General features: G+C 30.9%; 1 long non-coding RNA gene across 1 annotated transcript; it reads left to right on the forward strand.

Moving 5' to 3' along the window:
- The first annotated feature begins 12,030 nt into the window (after window positions 1–12,030).
- LOC132726584 (uncharacterized) lies at window positions 12,031–13,746 on the forward strand. The gene is made up of 3 exons (XR_009625218.1): window positions 12,031–12,464; window positions 13,031–13,067; window positions 13,673–13,746. It is a non-coding gene; the product is annotated as an uncharacterized LOC132726584 (long non-coding RNA).
- The last annotated feature ends 6,497 nt before the right edge of the window (window positions 13,747–20,243 follow it).

Raw genomic sequence — 20,243 nt, forward strand, 5'->3', positions numbered from 1 at the left:
TATTAGTGACTAAATAAAAGTACATAATTATTGTCTTTTGTTGTTGTTTTTTTTGTTTGTTGTGTTTTTTTTTATAATTATATAAAATTTATAAGAATTTAAAATGTTATTTCACATTAGCAAAACATTGAATAAGTACGTACTTCTATTTGCACATGTAATCTGACAGTTCTTTACTTATCAGAAGATATAACATTTAAATGCATTCCTAATTTAGAAAAAAGTAAATTAAATCAGGTTGCAGATTATAATAATTAAAAAAATAATATGATAATAAAAGTCAGAGTGGGTACTAAATGTATTTATGTTATATCAGAATATGACTGCTAAGATTGTGTTTGGAAACTTCAACAAAATTATACATTCAATGTTATATATGAAATATACCTATTGAATATTTATCTCCATTGATGCCCGCCGGTGATTTTTCAGATATGTTTGAATGAAAAGAAGATATGTCTGTTTCAGTAACGATAACATTGCTTAACTGTGCGGTTGAAATCGGCGACGGTAATTCCTGTTGTACGGCGAGTTCTTGCCATCTGTATCTAGCTGATACTTGTAGCAAACTGAGACGTCTTTTTTATTTCATTTTCAATCGCGAACACAATGTCATAGTAATGCATATATAAGCAACACCCGTCAATATATAACTTAAGCAACAAAGAAATGTGATAAAGTAGAGGATTATTGACCATACTAATTCATTACCAGTGGTGAAACAAGCCCCGGTACTATAATCAAACCGTTCAATACCGAACGATGGCATAACACATAATGGCACAAATATGCAAATAGTAACACAAAGCAGTTTAGTCCTCGGAATAGATAAAACGTCAGAAAATGGTTGGCACGTTTTCATGTACCTGTCAACGGCGACCGCACCAAGAATCATGGATGAAAAAAATCCTGTACAAACTGTAAAGAAACTATAACCTCGACAAAACCACTCTGATCCTATATTTGCCCATACAGCTGGAATGTTTCTTAATAAGTTTAATGTTGTGCAAATAGTTGACCCAAGAAAATCGGATATTGCCATTGAAAACACCATGTAGTCTGTAGTCGTTTTTTCTTGCGAGTTTAAGAACACAAGAATTATCAAGATATTGCCAGGTATTCCAATCAAAGCGATGATTCCAGAAAAGGCAATTTGGTCAACATACACCCAATCTGGTAATGTGACTTCAGACAAAAATGGTACTGTTATTCATTGTTAATTCGGTACAAAACGGTCACAGCAAAAACGTCTATACCATAGCAGTATCCTCATTAACACCTAAAATCTGAAATATACATTTTGAATTACACAATATGTACTTTGATTTACGTTTCAGAGAAACTTCAAATATTCTATTTGTTATATATTAAAATTTCGACGTCAAGTATATGCTGGAATGAAACAGTTGACCAATAATGCCGTTTGCAAATGTGTAAATTACTTTCTTTGTTCACTCGACAATCATGTACTTTTTAATACTGTAACATTAAAATAATTCATGGAAATCAGTATGCTGCTTTAATGCGTTATTTAAATTTTCAGAAAAAGCATATATAAATGTGGGTAAGGAAAATAATGCACAAGTTGACTCTTTTGACAGATTTGAGAAAGAAATTCTGCAATACTCGACATTTAAACAAATAGATGGGTTTAATGTTAATAAGGTTTATAATAACATATATATTATCATATATGAAATAAGCGAATTGCTAATTTTAGTTTCTATTCAAAACAGTGTAATACAAGTGATTAAAACTTTAAGATATCTAAAAAATACCATGTATATGTTCTTTGAATTTCCTATGACTATCTTTGCACAAAGTATATGTGATAGAAATAAATTGTTGCTTTAAGCAGTGATTACTCACATTCATTTTTTTCTGTAAATATGATAAATGACAACGTATCCGTTTTATATCTTACTATTTAGTAAACTATTATTTGGTTGCTTCTTTTCATTGATGCGGTACGATAATTAGAAATATTTGACTACACAGAACACTTACTATCCAATATATTGTTAACCTGATTTACTATCTTAAAATAATTTTACATGAAATGTTATGTTTTAATAAACTTGGCTATACAGAAAATATACATTTAATAGCAACCTTAACCTTTTACATCAGTAAAAAGCCGTGTGTATAGTCTGACTATACTCTCTGAACTGTAGGTTTTCAATTGTCATACAATTTTCGTAAGAAAATCCATGAAATATTGAATGAACCTTACCAAAGTCAAACCTTGGCAAATCTATTACATGACTTTAAGGTTATGGTTTAAGGACACCTTTCAGCTATTAAGGTCTTACCAAACTTATTTGATTGTGATGGTTCATCATTTCTTTCTTTAACAAACGTTTTTCGGATAATAGTATATTCATGCAACTGTAAGGAAATGATTTGATTCGTTTAGCTATGTTAACAGATTATTAACTGTTGTAATGGTTATAATATCAAATTATCAAAATAGCATCATTATTTACTTAAATTCTCATGATCAATAAAAGATAAGTATGGGCTTTATGGCTTTTTTATCAGTTACTTACCCTTTGGCTTCTAATTGTCAAGTTACTGGCCCCATATTCTAACAGTATGGAGCTATACCAGCTTACACGTACGTAAATATATCAAACCTTTTCATTAAAACCAGAAAATATTCATTGAATACATACAAAATACAACGTACAAGGTACGAGACGTTCGGACATAAAATAAATATTATCTCTTTAAAACAAATGATATTCAAAAAAATACAGGAAAAAGCAGTAATTATTTGTCATCATTTCTAAGTCTCTGTCAGTTTTTCGTAATTTCCATGTTAGTTTTTCGTAAGTGCTATGTCAGTTTTGTATCCTTTGTATTTGAGTTTTGCATCATTTCTATATCATTTTTCAATTGTTAAAAATTACAGGTCAAATAAGAACAAAATTGAATGTTTGTACGTCAAAGCAATAAATGTTAAAATGATAATAATGTTTAGCTTACCATTTGAAAACAAAATGACTTGTTTTATGAAAAATATTGTTCAATTAGATATTTATGTTCATTTCGTTTATTAATACCATTTACGTTCTGTATATTTGCTATTAATAGCTTATTATAGAAGCAAAATATTTCAAAAAAATATCTCTTACAATAACAGTTACAGGGTGAAATGAAATTTAATCTAGCATACGTGCATGTGTTTCGGCTCAACATATTCAGTCATATACCGACTGTACTAACTCCACTATCTTATTATTTCTGGCTTATTATTGTTGAATCGGCACGAGTACCGCCCCCCTCATCCCCTTACTTTTATTTAGCTACTTTTACAGAAACACAGTTTAATCTTTGATCTAAGAAACGAAACTCTGCAGTGAGAATTGTATTGTTGGAGAAAAAGTCACAAGTGCAAAAATAATTTTTCTAATAGGGAACAGGTCAATTCATAAAACTCGACCAAAAAATGCTAATCTTGATTACATGTATCCTTATAATACTAAATGCGGCCCCTTCCACCACCCCTTCCCGTCATAGTGAGTGCATTTTATACCCTTGTGCATGACACATAAACCTTCGTCTAAAAAAACTATCTGACCTCAGGGTTAACACAATTTTTACCCCAGGATCATAATTGTTGTAACTATCGTAGAGGTCAATTATGCATGCTACTTGCCGAAAATCTAAGCTCTTGGCATTGTAGTTTCACACAAGAACTAAATTTATGTGTTTTCTAATACGAGTCTTTATCATTTAAGTGGCCCCAGGATCTGAGTCAATAAAAGCACAAGGGGAATTTACAAAATCAGTTGTGTGGAGGTCCACAACTCAATTCGATATGTCATGTCAAATATCTAAGCTCTGGCCATTTTAGTTGCTCACAATAGTACTTGATTTTGTTTTATTTTTTGTAAATGACCAATGATCATTTTACTTTTATTCAGTTCATGTCTATGTATTTCACAAGAGAAACTAAATTCTAAAAGAATGTCCTAAAACGACAAAATTGAAACAGTTGCATACTTGATTTGATTGAGCGTAGTTAAGGACAGCAGTGGTGAGCGCTAACTACCTTACGTACCCCAGCACCAGGTCATGCAGTATGTTACATTTAAAAAAGTGGTTAAACATGGAATTAATGCATTTTATAAGGAAACATCCACAGACGTGTTTGTACAGCAGTTATCATTCATTATTTAAAATTTACATGATCTAATTATAGTTGCAATCTCAATGGCAAAACAATAGTCAACAGCGTCAATGTTGTCTATTGTCATTATGAAATTGTAAACGTCATGCCTATAGTCTATTTCGTGTCACGCACGTGGAATGTTTGCAGTTTTTTTTATAACGGTCCAATGTATACGTGTTTTGCCGAGTTTGTTATGACTGTGCCGTTTTTGTTAGGCGCACATTGAAAGCAATCATTTAAATATAAAGTTTTATGTTTTTAAACGTGCATATATGTGTAATCATATCGAAATGCATGTATATGGATAGGATATAGTATATGGATGAGAGTATTGAGTTAAATACATGTAGTGAAATATTCTGTTTTCCTCTCATGCTCGTTTTCATCATCTTTTGGCATATTTTCAGTAAACCGATGCCAAAGGTTAATAAAGATGGCCGATGTATCGGATTTATGGTGGAAGGTCGTATCAGAATATGAAACAAACCAGCTTGTTTGTGATAGTGACGATTAAAAGAGCATGCATAAGGCAGAAGCGCATGTCGGACAGGAAGACGAGAGTAGAGATGGCCAATAAAGGCAGGGTCTTTAGATATAATCATTATCGGAAGATGGCATACTCACCACGTACGGCACTTTCGATCCTATTCACCTATTCAATATATAATCTGTTCTCGAAATGCAAAACTGCGTTGCTGTTTTATGTTAAGGTAGAGAGAGTACTTAAATATTGCTGTATGTACAAACATGAAATTTACCGTGTCACTATTTGCTCGTTTCCGGCGCAAAACACGTGTAAGATCTCATTTATTTGTGTCAGTATCAAATCCGAAAAAAATGCAATTAATATAGCACATTGGAAATAATTTATAATAATAATATAATAATAATTCTGAGATGATGGAAAAACATATGTTTACAAAAAAAAATGACTATTAAGATCTACCATGAAAGGCAGCAACCAATGAACGCAGCCCTTAACATAATCCAGCGAAACTAAACATCTGACATGCGACATTGCGCATTTCATTTGCGTTAATATATTGCATTTTGTGTCCTGACATCGTTTGGTGTATTGACGTCATATCTGACGTTACGTGACGTGACGGCACTTGTTTTATAATGTGTAAATATCGTGTAATAATGATTTGATAGGGGAATAAATAAAGCATCTTAGAATTTACGTTATATCACTTTTATATGTGCTGTGGTGCGTAATTTGCATTATTTCGCCATTTGTTTGGCATAACAACACGTTTGTTTGCTTTAATACGAAAATATTCGCACTATTACGGCATTCCATTTTTATTTCATATAACTTTTTCTTAAGAAATATAATATTAATAACACTTTCCTTCCAACTGTATTTATCATCATAGTTCATATCTAATGAATGTATGGAAAAGTTGGAGGGCCTTCATTAAACGAGATCATGATGTGTAAGTTGACTGATTTTTATCCGATTTTATAAGACGTTTTAACACTTATCAATTTATTCTATTCACAAAGATTTATATAAAACATATTAATTTTGCCGAACATATTCTCGATATGCTTAAAGATTTTGTCTAGGCGAAAAGGTATCTTAAATTGCCTAGTGAAGGAAAACTACTAAGAAAGACGAAACAGGGTCTTGTCTTTGTGAATAAAATGAATTGATTTGTGTGTAAATATCAAATTAAAATCAAACAACAAACAGTTGTCTTACACCTTATTATCGCAGTAAATGGAGGCCCTTTAACGCTTCCGTACAAATGTAATATAACCAATAAAAGCCCAGCTTCTGGTTAATAATACGATTAAATAAAACGCGTGCATTAGATTATCTAACATGCGCAATGTTGATAATGATATGCAAACAATTCATTGAGAATACATACCTTTATGACAAGTTACTGTTATTGACGCTTGCAGGTTTATGGAAAACTTATTTTATTAAATCTTGATTTCCCTAAATAACAAAATATGTCAACAAGAGTTTTAAACAATTTCGCTATAAGTCACGAACATGCTGTTTTTGAGTATTCATTTAAAGGTTATTTTCACCGTATCCAATTTCGCTATAAGTAACGAACATGCTGATTTTGAGTATCTACGCTTTTCTAAAAATATCATTTTGGAAATCCAAATTATCGGGTTTTCCATTATTCTATTTTTAGTTAAGATTCGTAATACTCTTTGGAGAAGTGTTATTGAATTTATTGATTGAAGATACTAATCTAAGCATGGATGTTTTTATGGAATTAGAAAAAAATGAAAACTATGCTTCAAATACTTTATAAAAGTGTTTACCTGTTTGCTGTTGTTTAATAAGACATGTAAGAACATAACACAAATTAGATTAAGTGTCAAGTGCGACTTTTAACGGAGAGTAAGCGTTTACAGACATAAATTTTGAACTAAGGATGAATTCAGCGATTTATTGGGGTAGCTCTTTGGCAGCGTTAACCCTTGTTGTAATTTTCTTGTCATTGTCCTGTTTTTGTTGTTATCGGTGGCGTAAAGCAAAGTTCACGAATACTGTTCCCGATCAAGAATCAATCTGCGAATATTCACAGCCCTTACCAGAAGGGGAATCGCGAACGGGAACTAACCGTGGAGTTAATTTTGGTAAAGATCCAGATGTAACTATGGAGGAATACATTGATGTTTTAAATGAAGGAAATCCGGATCCCTTAGTTAGAATACCAGCTCCTCCACCACCAGATATTCTAGCCTTAAGATATGAATGTCCAATATGTTTGCTACACCTTGAAATATAAGTTTATTTATCTTGGATTATGTTGGTTTCATCGATAAATGTTACATCTTCGATACATTTTTTGAAACTTCAATATCTCGTCTTTGGAGGACAAATTCTATACACGTGCAAAACAAAGGAAGGACTCGAGTATATTAGAAACATTGAGCCAACCTTTCAAATGACTTTATTACACTGTGAAAAAATCTTTTGAACTATCTAACCCAAAGTAACAGACTAACACTGCAAGCGCAAGTGCGACTTAGAAATAACCCAGAAATTTAAAATTGTTCATAAAGTGTAAAGCTGATGTATGTGAATGTTTTATGTGCTTTTGTTTTTATTGACGACTCGCAAATTAAATATTGTAATTTTGCAATAACCCATATTAAATCTTTTTTTTCAAATCATTAAAGACTTGACTACTTTGCAAACGAATTAAGGTAACAATTAAGGTGAGAATTTCATATTACCATTAATCTTTCTACTTAATCCTAAGAGCAATTTAAAGATTGTAATTTTTTCTGTAAATATTGAAGAAGAAATTAATATTGTTGAAACCAACTGAAATGAAATAATTATTTGCGACGTTTATCAAACCATAAATGTCAGTTGCTTACCGATTTTTCAAAACATTCATAGTGTCATATTTCTCAAGTTGTCAAATATATCATCGAACCGGAACATATCACTGTTCAAAAATATATATATTTACTTACTTAAAAATGTAAGATTAGAAAGGTTAGAAAGGTAACTTACATTTAAATAAATGGTTATCAAGTTGTGAATTAATTTGTTGATCAAATAGAATGATTTAATAAAATCGTGATCATATCATTTTGGTCAATTCGTACACTTTGCATTAAAATGGTTCATATCAGGTTTTCAAATAATGCGATCTCAAACACTCCCTTGTGCATGACTTTTATAATAAAAAATCAGAATGAAAGACTATTTAGAACGTTCAGTACAATTACACTGTTTTTTTTATTTCAACAATAATCTGTCTTCTTCAGACTTATGATTGTACTGTATTGACTACTTTACATTTAGAAAACTATTGTAAATTATGTTTGAACAATTCAATTTCATGATTTTATAACGGAACAGAATTTAATAACATTCAACAAAGCAACTTGGCTCTGGAGACTCAGTTGAATGCAGTTGGTTTATTTTGAATAGGATCATTCATGTTGAAATATGTTTGTGTCAAACTAAGACAATATTATTATAGATTTTATTCTGCAACCTGGTTTATAATAAAAAAAAATACGAAAGCAAAAACTCTAATGAGATCTATATTTTTAGGTAAGAATAACAATGATGCACCTTTTTTCGTGCATTAATATGTACAGAGGTTTTCAAACTGTTTTTATCTGTCACTCTGTGGACTCCGTCCTCAAAATGCCATAGATGTTAATGCAAGAGAAAGATGCATTAAGCCTTTTACCCTTTATTATTTTAGGCTCTTCAGACACACTTATTCATCGTGTGTTTATTTGAGGCTATTTCATGCTCAAGTCAACATAATCCGACTTTTCGTTATATATTTCATACGGTTTTCTGTTTTGCACAGTAAAACAATTGGCAGATATTCATTTTAAATTGTCTTTTATCAGCTCGAGATTGTCACATTCATTAACAAATAAATTTAGCAATTAAAGCAAATTTATTTTTGTCATTTTTCTAAAAAATTAAGCATATTTTTCCCCCAACCAGTTTAGCTTATAATGACCACACCCTTCTAATGATATTGTTTAACGATTGCGTTTTCTTTTATTTTCTGACATAATAAAACAAAAAAAGAAGATCAAATGAAACGCCCAAAATCATATGAACCTTTACTCTGCTGATACAAAATATAGTAATAAATGTATGTATAACTTAATAACGGCAGCATTTTATTTTATGCCTCATACAGTAATTAAAACTTGAAGTGGTAGACTACATCAAACAATCTGGCTTTTATTATGTGTCGTCTTTGCTTACCTTAAGGTTTCAAGATATAAAATCGACCTGCAATGTTAAACACTTTGTTAACGTGTTCATCATAAAGACGGGACCGAACGCGTTCTTCTAGAAAACGTTTGATCAACATGTGAATTGGCATACCGCCATGCAGACAAATGGTCTAGTAACATAGGAGCACCGTTTCATTTGAAAGAGCATGCCAAGGTATATGTTGCAACGTCACATCCGATCCGTACAATATCGTCACTGCTCACATCAGTCATCATCCTAGCATACATACTATAAGGTGAAACACAACATTCGATAAATTCATGTGTTACTGTTTAGAACATTATTGAGTTGCTAACCTCTATCAATATTTATTGAACCTAGTACTCATTTGCTAAATAACAGCTAACATCCTTATATCTTGTTTATATTTGCCTAATTTACTACTCGATTGCGTTCCTTGTATAGATATCATAATGTTTTAATAAAAATATTTTTACAGTCATCAAAGGAAAGAAACACACATTCACCGAAAAATATACGTTTTTATACATACATATACATGTATGTTCCTAACTAAACCTTTAAAGTTTCATAATGAGGCAATTGAAGCTTTCAGCTTGTATAAAATATAAGACCTGTCTCGGAATTCTTCTTTTACAGAGAGTTCAATAATCTTCTTGTTACATAATTTTACAGAGAATGTTTTATTTCTTACGCCCCAACCAAGTGTTTCCGATAAGGTAATTTCAGAGAATTAGCTTAGATAATTCAAAACATTCAACTGAATTAGCCATATAAAATATCAAGGATCTATCCAATGTAATGTGTTAATTCTAGAATGTATGTTTACTTTTTCTCTTTATACATATTTAATGCACAAAATATCACAATTTTTATCCATTTACGCAGATATTTGAAAATAACAGATAATTGTGCAAAGGTTACACCAAATCTGTGCAAATGTTTGGCCAAAACGAGTTACATGGTAAGTAAACGGACTATGTATTTATAAGGGAATCAAATAGAAATAAATGCATACAGCTGCAATACAAGATACTTTAACTAGCGTTACAAATATGATAACTATTTTTAACTTTAAAATTATTCGTGTGAATGCCTACATGGCTACATTTCGATAGAGCGACCTTTGTGTTTCGTAAATATTTAGAAGTACAATAGCTCATTTAAAATTCAACTGTCCTGACATTTTTTTTATACTGGAGTCTTTCCCCGGTCTACAAATGTCATATGATGCCAAAAGTAACAGACGCAGATAAAATATGTATCACACAGGTACTCTATCATTGCTTAGGTACTTCATTCACGATATTGGCGTAACATTGTCTCAGTCACATTTTATCTGCCCTTTTCAGTGTAATAAGACGCGAAGAATTTGTCAAATGGCAACAGTATACTGATTAAAAACATAGATGTTATGCAATACGTTACTGAAACAATACATATCGACGGAACACAAAAGTCGCCTTAAATACGTTAGCACTGTCGTCATTTGAAGAATGATCTTTTAAAATAAACAATTTCATAGAGATATTTTAACGCGTTTAAAATATTATATTTCATCAACCGTAAGCATTATTCTTTTTGTTTCTACTTCAACATATATTGGCTCATTTACTCATCGATTTACTCTTTCAACTATAGAATTAAACCATTATTTGTATCTGTTGCACCATGTGTGCTACTTCTGCATTAAACCTCCGCTATTTTCATATATCTACGTGATATAAATGGTGGCTATGATTTAACAGACAATTTCTTTCTTTCGCATAATTTATTCAATGATTGCAATGATATTGATCACATAATAAAAGTAAATTACTCGTTTGTTGACAATATATGAGTTGCGTACTTCTGTTATATAATAGAATATTCTCGAACTTCCTTCTGTCACTAAATTGCCACCTCACTAGATAGCCTGTCTTTTCTATTTGATCATTTTTTCTTTGTATATATATCCTTACCGTTTTCTCAAACCGTATACGCTACAGATAAATGTCTTTTCACTGACTGAGACAATTAAAAAAATTGTTTTATTCTCTCATTGAATTTGTAGGTATGTATCATATAAAATAACTAGAGTAATGCTAATATAAAAACAAAGTCGAATAATCGTATACACACATAATGTTAAGGTGAAGACAACTCTCCACACCGTTTCAATTGTAAAATTATTTGAGTTGTCTACCATATTAGTGTAGTCGATATTATCAAAACCTTTAGGGGTTTATAAAAAGTTACAGTTACAACAAACACGTTGTATCAATACACGTTGATCATTATCTTTTTAGAAAAATACTTACAAAGATTTAAAGTTTTAGTTTTATCTCAATATTTGAAAGTTCAAATTCAAATGAAAGATTATTATAGAGTTAATTAAATTGAAAAGGAAGCGAAATAAGCAATTTGTCTTTTTTATCAAATCGACATTGAATATAATTTAAATGTATTACTTGTATCCTTAAAGATAGACAACATTACAAATGACTATTTATTTGTAAGTTTACATCGTCTTTAAAATATATAAATATATTTAGTGCAGGATTTTAGTTTATGGTTAAATGCAAGAATGGACTTTATATGATGGGTTTTATATGTAACATAAACTTTGCAAATGTCGGCAAACCAGCGATATTCAAATTGTATACAGTTTAAAATGATGGTTTGCTTTGCGTGTAAGGAAATACGTATGCGTAGGTATTATAAAAGCGAAACAGAAATTTGAAACTACAATATATTTATTTTAAAATTGTGTTTTTCCAAAATACTTCAGTGACTTTAAATTATTCTTCCTTGACGGTTAAATTGAAAAGAGTTAGAGTGCCAATCTAAATTATCTGGCTTATCTAGCTAACATTTATTCAGATCAAAGGTAAGTGGGTTTTTTTTATCTTAAATCAAGATGACAAAAATTTTAGAAATATTGAATTTTTAACTATTGTTTTTACAAAATGTCTTACAATGTAAGTTAACAATAAATTCGAAATAAATGCTAATACTTTACATACTTTATTTCCTTGTCGATTAGTTTCACATTACGTGTTAAACAATCAAAAACAATTTTGAATAGATTAGATAATTATAGCAAAAACATATGCTCTACATTTGGTACGTATTATTATGAAAAATGACATGTCTCTAATTTAGAGTTATATTCATGTTAAATTTTGGTAACACAACAAAGCAGGTATTTATTTCATTTTCTAAAAGTCTTCCATGTCTATATAACCTATTCTATATACAAATGTACATGTTTTATCTTTCTAGTCTAATAGTTTCATTCATATTTCAACAGATGACAAAACCCAGAATTCTCCAAGTTTTGATTTATCTAGTTCTAAATCTAATATCTAGTTGTATTAGATTTAGTAGCCCTCATGTCACTTGTGGTGTACTGGCGCCTGTTAAGAGGAAACTTAATTGAACCGAGGATTTGAAAAGGATCTGAACTCGATACATAAAAACTACGATTCGCTTAAACGCCTGTTTGATGAGGAAGTAAAGAGTAAAGACACTGATCAATATTGTGTGACGATTTCGGATATACTTTCAAACTATATAAACAAGGTACAATTTCATTATTTATAAAGGTTTTATAAGGATCACTTTGTTTCCAGATTTCTTTACCTATTAAATATTTACATGAACCTTAATCAATATTAAGGTTTTAATAGTTTTTATAATGATCGATCAATAAATCTTCATATCACATGACCTACGGTAATAGAGTCATATAATAAAACTGATATTACACTATTGTAATAACATTTTAACGTGTCGTCATTTGCGTTATATGCACACATAAGGTAAAAGCGCACTTAACACTATAACCACGTCAATGAAAAATGACCTTTTTTAACTGTGAATCGTTGTTATTTCGAATATGTGATAAAAGAATATTATATTCTTGTAGATTCAATAATAAATTTATTGATCTTGTTGAATAAAACAGAATTATGCTTGCCGAGGTTCGCATATGATTTCATTCAACTCATACAGTAAATAGTATAAAACCTACACTCATTCAATATCCTATATTCTATTTAATGAGAAGTCTATATAATTATAATAAATTGAATGCTATTTGTATGTATTCAATCGTTCTTTTATGTTCATTGTTTATTTCCTTTCAGACAATTACAGACAGATATGACAGCAATATAAATCCAGGTTTAAAATCGCTTTAAATATATATATGTCAATTGCATTGAGTTTCATGTTACTTAAACTAAATTTGTTCTTTGTTTCAATGTTTAATCATCTAAGCTGATAAAAGAAGTTTACAGTTTAAATGTGACACATTTTACGTTTACAGTCTAAAGTAAATGATTAAATTTTTTTTTCATTGCTTACAGGCGCTTGACATTTAGCATTTGTTATATTAATTCTTAATGTTTTAATCGTACATATAGGATTTTAATCAGTTACATATTATATTTGCAAGAGAGAACATTGTATGATTTAAACTGATTTAAACATATATGTTAATACAAAAATCAATTTATAAAAGTCGTCAAAGAAAATTGTTTGAAGTAATTATTAAGTAAGTATTAAATTATTTTTATAAAAGTACAACCCCTAGCAAAATGACTATCTGAGCTGTAAATGAATGTTTTGTTATGCTAATATTTTGATATCAATATTGTGATATTATAATACAATTTGCGAGTTTCATATCTTAATGTAATTTGGTTTTGCTTTTCCTGCATGGGATATCTGATGTCAAATACACGTTATAATGCAAATGATGTAAGTGTGGTGTATTCTTCTTACAGAATATAGTGCCTTTAATCTTGAAGTGGTTAACTGTTTTGTTAACAATGAAGAAGCTGATCAGTTACACCTCAGAAGATTTCGTACATTCAAACCTGGTTTTTTTGTTTGTTTTTTTTTTGATTCCTTTTTTTAAATCATTTTTACCGTTTTTGTTTATACAAGAAATTGCTTTTTTAATTTTAAAGCTTCATGAAATAAGTAATTTCTTTTATCTGTCTTGTTTCGTGTTGAAACTACGTTTCAATACTTTTTTTAAAATTTAGATAAATTTTTTAATTTGATCTCACTGTGTTTCAATAAAAAAATCTATTGAAAAAAATTTTTTTTCTGATCGTTCCTGGAAGGAAAAAAAAAGGTGTTTTGGGGGGTCTAAAGTATATCGGGAAAATAAATTTTCCCAAAATGCAGCAAACGATGGCGAAATTAATAAAAGGGGCCCGGGAAAAATATTTTTATATTATGATGACAAAAAGGTTTCCGGGGGAAAAAAAGGTTTCATCACTAGTTGTCGGCATTCAGATATTAAAAACAGTTTTTTTTTCTAAGATCACCCATAGTTGCTACACACACGCTTAGTGCGGCAATAAATTGGACATTATAATTCAAGGGGGTATTTAAACTCAAACATTATAACGAAAAATGAATAGAAAAGACTACGATGTGCTAAGAAATCTTTGCTGTTATCAAGCGGTATTTTTGTTTTAACAAAATTAAATACCCGGATAACTAAGCACATATCAAAGAGACATTAGGCTTATATATCAGTAATCCATAAATCATTCACGTTTTTGACATTTTATGCATTCAAAACAATTAACAACGAAAAATTTAAGTTGAATTATATTCTATTGCATATTTGTGCATGATAAATTTACACAAATTCACATTATTGACCAGAAGTTAACAGTTATTCAATATTAAAAGAAGTCATCCAATCTATAGAAAAATTCAAGGAACATGAAGTGTTATCCAAATTTACACGAACGGCGTAAAGTAAGTGTAGCCGTTCTTTTTGCAATTCATTTTTGTCAAGTCTAAGTCTACTTGTAAATACATTTATACTTATTGCAGTAGCAAAAGTGACTGATTATTGTCATTCATTTGTAGCTCTTTCAGACTCCGTGCGTGTATTTCATCGATTTATTATCGAAAGTCCAATACAATTAAGATAACACCTTTTGCGATTTCTTAATATTGTAGAGACAAAGTCAAATTATGTAAGATCCCAAGGCACGTTGAAATAGGAGAAAATGAAAAACTAGATGTTTTCGTTAAAGATTCCTTTAATTCTCAACCAGCTGATTTACTCTTACCTAAAAGCTATTTTGAACCTTTGTAAAATCTTATTTGTTCTGAATCAAAATTAAATTTGGGCAAAGCTGTACGTAACTTCATGATATTAATCCTTGTATTGATAAATCATCATCTCTATCTCTCCCTAACCGTCATGATAAAGTTGTTCTTCATAGATGTAGAATTAGCCATACTAGAGTTACACATTGTAACTGGCTACTGATTTGATTAAAATATCCTTGAAATAAGTCAGTAACCAATAAGACTACTGTTTTTAAACCAAATATTTTGGAAATTGGTCAGAAAGGTTAGTTTAGTGATTTTTTGGTCAGGTTAGAATATCGATCATCTGTGTCATACAGCACGAATACGGTGAAACCTTATTCATGTACTTGTGACTATTGCTTCAGTTCAAACTTCCTGCAAATTGGCCAGGAAGATTGTTTTGATAATTTGAAGATCAAGTTTGAATATGGGTCGTCTTTGGTAATAAAAACCAGGTCACATTGCCTAAATGTGTAACAAAAACTTGTAAACTCTCTAGGGGATGTTTTTTTCTGTCCAAGTAGCCTTAAAATTGATTAGAAAGATTGTTTTGTTGATGTCTAGGTCAATGCAAATATGGGTCACTTGAGGTCGAAAACTAGGTTATCTATGCAGAATAATGATGAGAAGTTCTCAGTTGACAAATGTGATGTAAACCTTTGATGATCGAACGTTATTCATTTCATCACTGTTTTGTTTGTTAATTATTTAGGTTATAGTAATAAAATCCCTCCACGAATACTGAAACAGCACGCTCAGCCATTGTCAATTTCTGCAATTTCGTACAAAAAAAAATATTTTGGAATTAAATTGGTCGGTATGTCCTTTGTTCACTGATTTTTAAAAGAACTCTTTGCAGAATATGTGTTCCAATGACCTTATTGTTCTTATAAGTCTTTGTTACATGTTATACATTTTCTTCTTCCCCTATTACTACTTATCCAAACATTTAAACAAAGTCACCACTTTTACTTATATGAATATCAGTCCGTATACCCATTTTTTCGAGTATTGTTCAACCAGTCAAACAATCTGTTAGTATATTTCTTCAGAAAAAACTCCTTCATAAATCAATCGAAAAACCTCCATATCAAAAAATATGATAAACAAGATCATCAAGGAAATATGATAAACAAGATCGACAAGGAAAGGCGGCATTCAATGAACGCAGCCCCCACCCGACCCAGCAACAAGCGCCAGCGGCAAGGAGCCCAGGAGGACCCCAAAGAAAAACAGGACAGGGCACAAGGCAGAGTACGGGCAGGCAAACAAGATCATCAAGGAAATATGATAAACAAGATCGACAAGGAAAGGCGGCGTTCAATGAACGCAACCCCCATACGACCCAGTAACAAGAACCAGTGGCAAGGAGCCCAGGCGGACCCCAAACAAAAACCAGGGTTTTTTTTTTACTTTATTCTTAAAGAATAACGTAGATGGTAACGGTACACGCAAAACTACTTCTTTCTTAAAGCTTGGTTAGAATGTGTGTTCTACCATACCCTTCAAGCATACGTTGGTTGGCTCAATCAGCGTCCGTTTGGGATCCCTACAAAAAAATTTGGTTTGGATTTAAAGCAATCATGGGCATGGTATATGGATCAAGAATCAAATTATGGATTCTTTTGTAATAATTAGCAGTTTATTTTGCATGTAATGCATTTATCGGATGATGACAAAAAATTTTACTTTTGTTTTGCTGATATTGACATGCTCTGGCATCTTCTGTATGTTTTACAATCAATGTTTATGGAAACAAACTTTTACTGTAATTATAAGTGTCTTCATACTGCTCAATTGCAAGCACATTTGAGACTATAAAAGATTCAGTCAATTTGTCACTGAACACAATTTTAATAATTTACCTCCTGCACGTATCATGTCTAAATGTGTTGACAAAATTGGAATATATGTTTGTGACATATACATTCAACATAGTTCTAGGGCTCAATTCATCGATTTGTAAAATCTTAATGTTTTCATTTATGTAAATAGCTGTGGCCAGGTGGTATTTTATACAGTTTTCCGGTTTGTTGGTCAGTAAAAAAGGTTCTTTATAATTGTTTTATTAATTTTGTCAGATTTTGTTCTTCATTAAGTAATGTCTTAAACACTATCCATTTACATAAAAAAATTTCCCTAACACATCAAGAGAAATAAATAATATGAAAAATAGAAAACTTAAACTGCATTATTGTATGATAAAAGTGGAAGGGTTCATGAACTGGCTCAATCGAACCTATCCTGCAAAATTTTCAATTTTGTTGTGTTGGACTTTCTTTAGGGATTGTGTTTTTCTCTATTTTTTTCTACTCTATTCTACTTTTTTAGACATATTCCTTGGAAAAGTACACATTAAATAATCATAAACATGAAATGAGAAGAAATAAAATTCATGTCAAAGTAGTCTTTTAGCTATAGAATTTCTCAAAAAGATGCAAATTTTCCCCAAATTAAGCCACAATATATTAAAAAGACCCTGCAAAAGTATCAAAATTATGTGTGAGCAACCAGTGCATGTGTGCTTGCAAAGTGACTATATTATACATGTATACCGCAGTACATGCAATGCAAAGTATTTCTAAATAAGACTGTTAACTAATGAAAACACTTATAATTGCCTAAATATTAATCTCAGCCTTTTTTCATATTAATGGAATAGGTGTTGATATTCAGTCATCCATGACTGAAATTAATTACACGTGTATTATACAATTGACCTGAATTTTTGTTTCTAAAATGACATAGGTCGAAATTCCAGTTCTCATAGTACCCATGTTAATTTGAAAATCTAACTGGACAAAATGTTATCCTTCAGAAGCATTAATCCAACAACAAAAAATTGCAGACTCGGTTTTATTGAGTTTGCATGTCAGGGATAATGAAAAAGAGCAACATCCTTCACGTCCCTAGCATCGGCTTTTGCGGTACTGAGTTTCCAATTTCTTTTTGAAGACTGCCTATATATTCAAACATAAACAAGACTTTGTAGTAAATTCCAAAATAAGTTTATACATTTACCTATCACTTATAAAGTGACCATATATTCATCATACAATAATCATGACATTAATTCTTTTTATCAAGCAATGGATTAAAATTATGATTATCATAAAATTACTTGAATGACAATTATGATTAATATTTTTAATCATTTATTTCACTGTCCGTCTAGTCACAGTTTTAGCAGTAAAATATTTAGCCCCATCGTGTCTACTCTTTGCTAGATGAACTGTGTCACAACCCGTGCAAAACAATTAGTTATTTTGTTTTATTACCTAAGTGATGCACTTGTTTTTGCGTTACTATATGTTCATCTGTTACATTCTTAAAAGCTATCATTACTTTTATCATTTTGATTATTTTTATCATTATTATCGTGACAGTATCAAATCTAGACGGATGTTGTCAACTAATATCACAATCAGAATTATATCATACAATCATGTAAAAAAATTATATACGTATCATTATACAAACATATCAATTTATCACAGCGAAGGGACGTCCACATTTTAGTTTGCACCAATACAAAGTTATTCATTTCTATTCATCTACAATGATTGCCAATAAAGTAACCATTAATATGCGATCACGTTATTATATTTCTTTTGATGTTCAAATACTTTATACATTTATGTAAAGTTTCATGATGGGAAAAAACGTTAGGAGCAGTATGGCATAAGGTAGTTTGCTTTATTATATATCATACTTAAAGATGCCCTTTATAATGCTTTTTTTAAGTTTGTCATGATTCAGACGATATTTATATTTACAATAATAAGAAACCATTCTGTCATTAGGTGCTATTACATAGTTTTGAATACACTTTTTAGCTCACCTGAGCTGGCTCATGGTGAGCTTTAAGAATCGTTGAATGTCCGTCGTCTGTCGTCCGTCCACACTTGTTCGTAAACACTGGCGGTCACAATTTTGCCTCAATCATCATCAAACTTTGTCAGGATGCTTGTCTAGGTAATTGCTCGGATGAGTTCGAACATGGGTCATCTCATATAAAAAACTAGGTCACAGGAGCTAAAAATAGAAAAACCTTGTTAACACTGTAGTGGTCACATTTTGACTTAATTATCATTAAACTTGGTCAGGATGCTTGTATAGGTAATTGCTCGGATTAGTTCGTACATGGGTCATCTCAGATGAAAAACAAGTTCACGGGAGCTAAAAAAAGATAAACCTTGTTAACACTAATGGTCACATTTTTCACTCAATTATCATCAAACTTTGTCAGGATGCTTGTCTAGGTTATTGCTGGGATAAGTTCGTACATAGGTCATCTCAGATGAAAAAACTAGGTCACAGGAGTTAAAAGTTTACACTAGTGGCTACTGTTTTGATCCAAATATCCTGGAAATCTTTCTGAAAGATTATTTTGATGGTTTCTAGGTCAAGCTAAAATATGGATAATCCTTGTTGACGCTCTTGTGGTCACTTTTTTTACTCACCTATCATGAACCTTGGTCAGAATGCTTGTCTAGGTAATTGTTCGGATGAGTTCGGTTGGTCGGATGAGCGATCTAGGACCATCTTGGCCCTCTTGTCTATTTATCCCGGTCTCTACATTTTTCAAAACACTGATCTTAATTTGGTTTTTCAAAATGATTTTACTTTCTCGTCCAGGACAAAATAGTTCTTTAAAAATTCTTAAATATTTACTCCTCTCCGTGACATGTAAATTATTTCCGCCAATTTATGGTTGGTAATAGACTGCACTCGTCCCACAATTTTTGTTCAGAACATCAAATCAAGAATATTTAAATCATCAACTTGAAGCGTGAACGTAAATAGATCTCATTGCGAATTAGTACAGTGTACAAGAATAAAAACTAAACTTTTCATTTATTTCTCTTCTTTGCCCTTTAATAAATTTTCATTCTCAATTTTTATGCAGAATGTTACTTCCCATGCCTATTTTTTGTCCGGAACATATGTCAAAGGATTTGAGATATTTAATGGCCGTTGATGGTTTTGCTTGTGCTGTACGTTACACCAACATATCATAATGTGACTTCCTTTTTGTAAATGTATATGAATGTGGGGAATATCCTTTAGATGGGATATGGTAATCTATTAAGTAGTCATATCATAAGCATGACATTATTCGTTTTGTAATTTAAAAAGTAAATATTCATTATTTGTAACAAGTATCCGTCGAATTGAAAACATAATAATCACCTTTCGATCTCCCTATGATAACCTTTAATCTGCTTAATT

The sequence above is a fragment of the Ruditapes philippinarum genome, unplaced genomic scaffold (genome assembly GCF_026571515.1).
Source record: "Ruditapes philippinarum isolate M1 unplaced genomic scaffold, ASM2657151v2 ctg5094_1_1_1_1, whole genome shotgun sequence".
NCBI lineage: Eukaryota > Metazoa > Mollusca > Bivalvia > Venerida > Veneridae > Ruditapes > Ruditapes philippinarum.